This window comes from Oreochromis niloticus, linkage group LG23 (genome assembly GCF_001858045.2).
Source record: "Oreochromis niloticus isolate F11D_XX linkage group LG23, O_niloticus_UMD_NMBU, whole genome shotgun sequence".
Lineage (NCBI taxonomy): Eukaryota > Metazoa > Chordata > Actinopteri > Cichliformes > Cichlidae > Oreochromis > Oreochromis niloticus.
This window is the reverse complement of record NC_031986.2, coordinates 37,611,430-37,622,085: the sequence shown is the minus strand read 5'-3', so window position 1 is coordinate 37,622,085 and position 10,656 is coordinate 37,611,430.

Below are 10,656 nucleotides of genomic sequence, written 5' to 3'. Positions count from 1 at the left end.
CAAATTGTCTCATTAGCATGTGAAACACGACAACTTGTTGTCAAACCCACCATTTTCTTTGTGTGTTTAATTGAAAATTACTTGTCATTCATTCCCCTTGTGGTCGAGGAAATAACTAGACTGTATCGCAGCTTGGGTATTGAAGATAATAAATTAAAGATTCTTCTGAGAGGGACAGTGCTAACACTACTGATGCAGCAAAGAATTGAGATTAACGAGTTAAGTCAATGCAATGAAACACACAAACAACAAACTTTTTAATATATTTGCAAAAAATGAATATAAAAAAGCAAAAAGTTGTTGCCCAATATGTCATAAATATAGAAAATGGAACATGCTCTGAGAGGGTCTATGAACAAACCTTTGTTTTTCTTCTGTAGCCAGAACACAATTTCCACCCACAAAACCATGATTGTAATATTAGAATGTTTTGACTATTTCATGCCCAGGAGGCATCAATATCCCCTCTAAACTTCCAGAACAAGGTTTTTACTGTCTCTCTCCCCTAAACATTTCCTGTGATGAACACGGTACAGAAGAGCAGGCGAAAACATTGGGATGGAGAAGGAAGTAGGAACCTGACACTTGTTTTCATGCTGATTAATATTTTGGACTCCCGATCACCCTGGGCCAAGGACACAGTTTTGAACCAAACCATAATTGCTTCCAACACTTCACTGAGAGCGACTAGTGAAATAAAGATGTATGCAGGCACATTTAAACTTGTGGAAATACACAGATGAAAAGATTATGATGGGAGAGGGGTTTTGGTCAGGATACTGAGGCTTGTAAGAACTTGTGCATGTGATTTAGTCAACAACCCCTCAGGAGCCATCAGCTCAGTACCAAAGAATCTGATACCAGAACAAAAGCTCTTTGTTTCTTGTTTATAAGAATAGTGTACAAAATGGGCAGACAATATGTACTAGTACAACTAGTACTTTAAATACTAGTAGTAATTCAAGTTCTAGTTCAAGAAAATTTAAATTGCAACATATATAAAACTGAAAAAAATGAAAATGTATCAAATGGAAATAGTATGCAAAGTATGTATCTTTCATTGCAAGCACTTTTTCCATTTAGTTTTTCATCCCCATACATGAGCTGCACCAAGATATATTGAAGTGCTAAACTAAAATAGGCTGATCTCGCAGAGATACCATATGTCGTGTAAGAACCAGAGCCAGTCAAATGAAAGAGCAGATTAAGATGTACAGGTAACAGGTCCACCTCGTTTCTCTAGTTATTTTCTTATCAGCCCAGTACCTGCTGCCTGTGCTTTTACAGAAATGCTCTAAGGTCCTAACAGTTATGTTTGATGTACAAGATCTGTGCTCCAGGCCAGGTGTGTCTTCACTACAACCAGCACTGGGAGATGCCAACTTTCTGTCATTTGCCTATTTCTAATCTCTTACTCTGTGACCTGTAATTACTGTGTTTTAGTGTTGAAAAAAAACTCAGTTGATGAGTTGACATTAGGTGATGTGACATATATATTGCCTATGCCTTTAATTTACTGTCCTTTTTCTTCCTGGAACTGTGAGATTTAAAAAAAAATGTGAAAGACTTTCATAAAGCTGCAGAACAACAAAATTTATTTCCTGCTAAGAGAAAACAGATGTACACTCAGTACAATGTATGTGTGTTTTTGAAAAGGCTTGTGCGTCTCCTGAAATGTTTCCAGTAACAAGATAGAGAGAAAGAAAGGGAGAGAGAGCGAGAGAGACAGAGAGAGAAAGAGAAAGAGAGAGATACAGCTCTTTCACAATAAAAGCCTTTGTTAGTGGCCCCTTGATTCATGCCTTAGGTCTTCAAGGGTCGTGCTAATTGGTATGTGAATGTGTATGTGTGCATGCGAAAGATAGAAAAAGTTCTCATGGTTTCTGTTGAACATCAAAAATCAAACAGCAGTAACAGATTGTTTCAGTTTTTGAAACAAGAAGGAATGCTGGAAAACTTTTTTTTCCAGTTCTGAGTTGTCAAAGCTTGTCAAAGACCTGTAATTTAGCAAAGAGTGAGTCTTAATAAGTGACTTGCATAGAGTCACAACCCCAAATCCTCAAATCTTCTGGGAAAGAGAACAATTAAAATCACATCAAATTATTTTTTTAGGGGTTCTAATAGTAATTCCTCCATAGTCAGAAGTGCAGCGTTGAATCTGCTGCCACATATTGGTTGTTGGATGATAGCACCCTATATCTTGTGATTAACGCAAAGCTGAATATGGTTATATAACAGGAAATATTTGTATGACAGAGGACATATTTGGTTCCATGAAATGTTTCATTGGCCTTGTAATGAGATACACTGTCCTGGAAGTACAGAAAGCTGAAAAAAGACAAATTCATACCCAGATGGAGGTGCTGTAATTTGCTCAGACATGTTTGAGAATGAAGAGAACAAAAAGGACTGCACAAAGTAAAATCTTTTAAACAAAAGAGAAACCAAACGCTGAAAAACTGCTGTATAAAAGAGCACCAGCGGGTAAGTACTTGTTGGTGCTATTTTCTTTTTATGTTCATGTATCAGGCTACCTGTTTTCTAAGTATGCTACACAATTACTTTTATTTTAATAACTGTAATGGGTGGGGATTTAATTTACAATATAAATGTGTTTTCTCAGAGAGACAAACTGACTTCAAAGTCAGTACAAGGCTGATGAAACAATTTATTTCCTGGGAATTCCTGTTCGCATCAGGATACCAAACAAACACACACACACACACACCGCACTGGCAGTTAACATTGACTGACATCAGCATAGTTAGTAACTGCTCCCAGACTGTCCCAGTAATCAAAATTGTATTTCTCAGAAATTAGCAGTTCCTTTACTGATGCTTGGAAATATCAGAGGGAAAAGGGGTTCAAGAGAACACTACCTACTATGGAATTGGACATGGGACCTTTTGAATGTAAGGTGAATATCTTAAAGTTACAGTCACACTGACATAGAGACTGAAAGCGTGTGCTTGTGTCCACCAACCTTAAAAAACAAAACAAAACAAAAGAAGTTTACACATCTGTATTTTCTGTTTCTAGTGTTAAACATGTGAGATGTGATGATAGGAGTGAGGTAGTTTATGCTTTTCTTCAAAGGTCATTGATAAAATATAATTGGTATCGATTAGCTAGTTAGATGACACTCCTCTCATTCTGAAGCCTACAGAGAAAACAGTTCAAGCCTGCTGGGTTTGACAAAGAGATCCTTTGAAAGAAGATATATTTTGCTTCAATTTGCTGATAAAATTATGTCTGTAGAGTGAAAAAAGATGTGCTTAGCAGCAGGCTAAAGGAGAGATTTTCAAACCTTTTTCTTAATATTTGGAGTAAATTAATCACCAAGCCACAGGGAGCCATAAGCCAGTGTACGCCTAGTGCCAGTTTCGAGCCGAGATAAATGGGAAGTGTTGCATCATGAAGGGCATACTGCATGAACTGGTTTACAAATTAAACATGCGGATCATCAGTAAGTTTGCCAAAATGGATTGGGGTCGATGTGACTAAAGGGAGCAATTGAAATAAGAAAGAGAAGACCTAGTGCAAATTAACAACTGGTCAAACAAGTATAAAAGCTCAACTACCGCATTGTGTGTAGTCAGAGAAACCTGCAGCTGTTTTACTGAAGAAGTGCATTAAAGACAAGTCAGTATAGACTGAATATCCATGTAATTGGCATCATTACGTCTTTATCCTGCTTGTCTTACTGGCATGCTGCTCTTTACATTCAAGAATATAAACCGTAAGTCAGTTTGGCATTTATATATGCATGCAGTCAGTGCGCCCCAGGGTGGCTGTGGCTACAACGTAGCTTGCCATCACCAGTGTGTGAGTGTGTGAATGTGTGCGTGAATGGGTGGATGACTGGATGTGTAAAGCGCTTTGGGGTCCTTAGGGACTAGTAAGGCGCTATACAAATACAGGCCATTTACCATTTACCATATAACTTTTAAATATCATTTTCTACATCTTTATGCTTCAAAAACTGTGCAGAGCTTTTGCACTTTATCTGAGGATGATGTGCAGCGCTTCTAACACTGTACAAAACAAAGGTTTCATCACACTGTTTATAATACTGAGCTTTGGCCAGGCTTTGGTATCAGCCTACGGTGGGGGTCTGAAGAAGATGATTTTCATCTGAGGGAACTGCTGGTGAAGATTCTAAGTTCCATTTGATCCCTGGGATAAGCACTGGTCCTCCTGATGTTTCTGATATGTCTTCTGCCTCAGTGGATCAACAGGACATCTGGCGCAGGAAGTGTGTAATGAAAGAAGGAAAGCGGTTTTTCCCAGGTTGAGCCCAGCAGTCTCCCTTATTCCCATATTGTTCCCCTTGGGTGAATATAACTATTCATGTTAATGCAGGTTTCGGGTCCTATTTGCTGGATAAATGAAACCTTCTGCTCATGCATTTTTAAAGGTCATGTTTTATTAAATTTTTCTGTTTCCACATAGGCTGTAGAGTGTTTTGTGAGCATATAATGCCTGTAAAATGTTTTAAACTTCAAAATGATTTGATTCATGATTTAGTCTAATGCTAAAATCTGACAAGGCAATGCATACTATCCAGATAATTCTGACATTTACTGTCACTCTGGGCCTCTGTGGAATATTTGGTTGATGCTAAAATGACCATAATAAAACTAAATATGCATTTAAACACATGACTCAATAAAAAGAGCACAGGTGCACAGGTGGGTATAATTGCTAACCAAAAGGTACGAACACAATTTATGCCTTTGGTAACTGCTAAATTAGTTAATGGACTAACAGTAGAAGCAGCCAGGTTAGGTTGCAGTGGCTGAGTCAAATGGGTGTGTGTTTGATACAGCAAATCCTTCCCATATCACTACTGTGCAAGCTAGCTCCAAAAGAGCAAGATGGCATCACTTAAGTGGGAAACCTTAGTTTTATTGTGTACAGTGGAGCCAGGTCCTCCATCTTTTTTGGAGTCATTGACCCAGACATGACAGCAGGACAAGAAAATCATGGTTTCAGCCTAAGCTGATAATGGTCAACTGTAACGTTGAGCCGTCATAAAATAAATGTTTGATGTCTGGCTCTTATGTAAAGTCTATGGTGATAATACCTTTAGCTTCACAGAGGGAGGCTTGACAGAATTCTCCTAAACACTTAAAACAAATGCTCTGTTTACTTAATTCATATGTTTTAGGTGATGAAAAGCAACCTGCTGTTAGTGTTACGAATGTGTAGGACATGCTGACCAGACACTACAATAATGCTGCCCTTGCAAGCTATCACCAGAAACGCTAGCCAGTAAAACATATTATTCTTATTTTATTAATATGCAACAGCAGTTACCAGTACAAATATGTTGCCATGCCACCGGCCATGCTATCTGCAGCCCTCGTGGATGAGAGCTGATGGGTTAGTGGAGCAGCTTCAGCTGGCTTTAGCCCCCAGGCTAGCTGTACTGTAGCACTAACTATGGATGTTCAATTCAGTCCACACGAAATTCAATTTATTTAGCACCAAATCGCAACAACAGTCCCCTCAAGGCCCTTTATATTGTAAGGTAAAGACCCATAATTTGCTAGTTGTTTGAACAAGAGAAAAACGTTAAAAGCTCACTAGTCTAAAAGGCAGTTTTATGTCTTTTAGACTGGTTAGCTTTCAACGTTTTTCTTGAAAAAGATTGCAAACTGAGCTCACTTTAAACGGATGACGGTAATCAATGGCCAAACAAATATTTCCCATGTGTTTTAGAAGCTATATGAAACATTAAATATGTTTCTCTTGAATCATAAAATGCTTTAAATGTAACTGAAACATGCATCACTTTGCGTCATGTATAAAGCTGCAAACACACAGTATCAGAAGAGCTTGCAGAGCTTAACCAACCTTTGCAGTGTTTCTTGGTTCCCATACAAATGTCCACAGCCCAGTACAGAATCTGGGTGAATATAATGAAAAACCCTTTTAGGTTTGCACGGAAAAGCAAAATTAATGTAGAGAGGATGAAGAAGTCTCTGTGTTTCACTTTAAAAGTTGTAGTGTCAGGTCTGAACCCAGTAGAAAAACAAGAATTTTGATAGATTACCCTCACATAAGTTTTGTGACATCAAACTAGGTGATGAAGTGACAGATTTATTAGTCTTTATCAAGAAGTATTTATTTAATCAGTTATTTTATTTTTAACTAGCAAGATATATTCTTTTATGAACAGGAACATTGTAATTTAATTTAGCAAGTCCCCTTCCTCCACGGTCGATGGCTGCTCCTCCCTGAGCCTGGTTCTGCTAGAGGTTTCTTCTTGTTAATTGGAGTTTTTCTCTCCCACAGTCACCAAGTGCATGCTCATAGGTGCTCATTGTTGGGCCTATCTCTGTATTATTGTAGGATCTTTACCTTATATGTCTTCTGCTTTGACTCTTTTATTGTACAGTGCTTTGGTCAACAACTTTTGTTTTTAAAAGTGCTATATAAATAAATAAACTTGAAACTTATAATATGAAGAATACTGAGGATATTTGGTCCTATAAAAATCACATTGAAATAAAAGTTGCACACAGAGATTTTGTGTAGTTCCTTGTCTTGCAGCAGTCTTCACTGAAGCCCCTGACCTGCAAGCAGTTTCATTTATGAACTGTCAGAGGTGGGGAAAGTGGCTCTGAAAATGTAATCTTCTCCTAAGTGGTTACTGGTTAGAATGAAAGCAGTGTCAGGCTGAACGTGGATCGTGGGTGTAATAGACGACTTTATAAAAGATTTGTTTCTGCAGTCACTGGGTGTAACGACTTGACATTTCTATTTGACAAGCAACATGAAGCAACCGACACCCTCAACTCCCTATTTAAAATTTACTGGTCTAGAAATGAGAAAGCAAGCTGCCCCTTGTAAGCCATAATTCTAATGTGTGACATCCCACCTTGCTTCATCCATGTTTAGTACAGTGTATAAACAGAGTCGTGAAGTTAATACTTTAAAAACTGCTATGTCAAATCTCCTTTGGAGGCAGAAGCAAAACAAAAGAAAAGCATCATTTCCGTGGTGTAAGTATTGAAATAGATTTGTTTTTTTCCCAGATTCCCACAGACTGGCACACTGGCAAACAACAGGGCATTTGGGCTGACCAGAAGGTCAGTTTGCGGGCACTTGGGTTGTCGAAGTGGTCATATGATTTGACTTTAGGGCAGAGATAAACAGGGAAGTGTTTTGTTATAGAACAGGCACATCCTGGTTAACATAAGGACGCTTTGGCATTTAGAGAAAAACACTGACACACATACACAAACACAGAAGAAAAACAAAAGCACTGGAAATTAAACATTTTGTACACACAATGTTTGAAAAAAAAAAGAAATTGACGTCGGGAGACTAAGTAGGATGACAGGAGTGTGCTTGGGAGTAAAAAACACGAGACAATACTGGCCATGACTTTGAATGATTTTACCTCAAGATGTGATGGAATCTTGGCCATCATCTGAACCAGAAACCACTCTTGGAAATTTGTTTTTAGAAGCATTTCAGGATCTTTTCTGTAAAAACCTGGAACAAATAAGCGGCTATTAAACTTTCAGTGTTTATCAGCGTCAACCTATGTAGTTTTGTAAAACAGTGACAGCAGTCAAAACTAACAATTACAAGATAGTAACAAAACAAAGATAGGGAAGAATAATAGGGAGCGCTTTTTTAGGATGTTGCTATTCCTTTGCACAAAACAGCCAACAAATTAAACACTGTTAAAACATTAGTTTTATTTTTCTTGCGATTACCTTTGTAGACAGCTCATGTTTCCCAGGACTGTTGCTTTTTAAAAGACCACAGAATGAAAAATGAGCAGTTATCACTTCTAGTACCCCACGGTGGGAATTGTCAACTTTGCCCTTCCTTCAATTTTATATGTATCACATGAACTTGTTGCAATCGTTTCCAAATATAATGCTCTGTTTGTTATAGGCCATAAACCTATCAACATGATACTAACAGACTGCAGTGAAGGTCTGTGAGTCACAATAGAGGAAGTAGCAGGTTGGACACAGCTATATTTTAATATTGTGCGGGGAGGTGCAGCTGACACTTATGTATCACTTTGTAGACATTAAAAAAACGTTTCCCAGTGAGCGAGAGTGGGCTATTTGTTTCCAGACTTTAGACATATTTATGATCTAGATACAATTTGTTATTCCAACTTTGAGAAAAAAGACAGCTTTATGCCGGCCAGATTATTTACTCCACCAAGGTTAGTATGATACTTTACTCAAGTTTCCTTGAATTACATTGAAGCAAATCTGTTATTTTTCCCCCGGCCTTTTGCTTTTGTTTAAAATCTTTTCAGATGATAGGTGAAAAAAATGCCTGTGAGATACAGCTTTAGCAGAAATACCTACAGTATTCCTTACAGGCCTCATTGACTTATACCAATAATAACACAGCCAGAGAATGCAGACTCGACAACCTGGATTTTGAAATGCAGGATCTGTCCATCTGTGGATCCAGCACAATAGTTATTAATACACAGCCAGGACCAGAGTTTAGGTTTGCAGAACTTGATTATATCTGGAAACCCAAGAACAACAGAACACAGACAAAAATAAATGATAAACTCGGGGCTTATTCATGGACAATTGACCTGCACAAGTGTTGTTTCTTAGTGCATGACTGGTTCATACACATCTGCCTGAAATACAAAGGGCAATAAATAAAATTGATAATTCCCCCTCCTGTTTGTTTTAATCCTCCCTTCTTTTTCCTCTCTCTGATGTTTAATCAGTAGCATAAGTTGCAAGTTTGAGCATCACTAACACAAACTTAAGCATCAAAAATACAATACTGAAACAGATAAAGATAAACTCGCATTGTATAAACACTCCACTGGGGTCCTTTAGCAGTAGGGTGTGGTTTTTTGCTTATCTGCAGGTGGAGTTGTGGGACAGGATCATTTAGGGAGCAGTGCCAGCTAGAGCTGATTGGCACAGCTGCTGTGTATTTACTTACCAGCTTCCTCCTTTTTATGTATTAGCGAGCTGGAACCTACTCACAAACAGGCAGCACTGTCACACACAAACACGGCAGATTATGGTGTTTATTTCCCAGTCAAGTCTGTATCTGAGTTGTGTGGAGGGAAATTGTCTGGAGACAGATATCTACGTGTAAATATGTTAAAGCAGTAGAAAAGCCTTTTGGTATTTGCTGTTACTGTTTCTAGCCCAGGTTAAATTGACCAGACAAATTTGGGCAGGCTTTGATTTCATCAGGATAAACAGCTTTTGTCGAGAACAAATGATGGATTCCATCTGGTGAATCTATTGACTGTCTTCTGATGTCGATTTTGTTTTTTGTTGTTTATGCTTTTTAAATCTATCTGCATTTGTAAACAACAAAGAAGGATGGAAACATGAATTTTGGCTCTGATATCTGCACCGCAACACCAGCTTTGAAATACAGGCTTTTGCCTTCAAAGAAAGACCCATAGTAGACCATCCATTTCTAGTGCTGAGGCCCAAAGGTAATGCAATCATCTGTAATAGTTACAAAATGGATACAATGTTCAATAAAAAAAAAAGGCTTAAAGCTAGCATTTGAAACCATTAAGTCACCAGGAATGTTTACTGAGTTTGGCAAGCAAGTGGGGTCATTTTCTCATCTTCCCTCTAAGCTGTTAAAAAGAGTTGAAAGCTATGCCCAGCTTTTATATAGTTTGTGCTAACCTGTACATACACAGAGCTACAGTTGACTCACTGGATGTGCTGAACCAAGAAGTTGTAATACAGTTCATTTCACATTAACATTTTGAAACAAAAAAAAGAAAGCTGTCGTCTTCCTCACCAACATAATATTATAAAAGATAACATTCTTTTCTTTATTAGAGATTATGATCATTATTTTATTGGATTATGTCTCATGATCTCATACCGCTAAATTGGTGTTAAGTGTTTTGAAGCATGTGTTCAGAACGGTCCTCTGAACTAATAGAAGTTTTTACATGGAAACATAGAAGATTTTGTTCTGATTTTTACATTACGAAAACAGGGTCTATCTGGAAGGGTTAATAATCGGGATGTGGAACGTGGAGTAATTCCTCCATTGTCCACTCCACCATCAGGGCTGCTCAGCTGATTGGAAATATCCTTGCTTCAAACAAGTTGGCTCATCTACACATCCAGGGGAACATTCAGGGGAACAACACGACTGAACAACTAGAATGAATCTATCTATCTATCTATCTATCTATCTATCTATCTATCTATCTATCTATCTATCTATCTATCTATCTATCTATCTATCTATCTATCTATCTATCTATCTATCTATCTATCTATCTATCTATCTATCTATCTATCTATCTATCTATCTATCTATCTATCTATCTATGACAACATCTGATTTTCATATGATATATGTTAAAATCCCACGCTCATATCTTGTAATATCTAAGTTTTATCACCATAGTAATTATCCACAGAGGTTTCCATTTTGGCTGTTTATCTGTGACTAACAACTTTAAGTTGTTGCAACAAAGGTTCACAGTCGCTTTTCATAACAGTGTGTTCTTGCTAGCTCTGGGATGTGGTTTTTCAGATTTTCTTGATTATCAGTTTAATAACACTTGCGCAGATGAAACTTGAATGAGGCTCTAGAGAACAGAATCACTATTTAGAATATGTAATACTTTACTAAGGCACTTATTTGAAAATA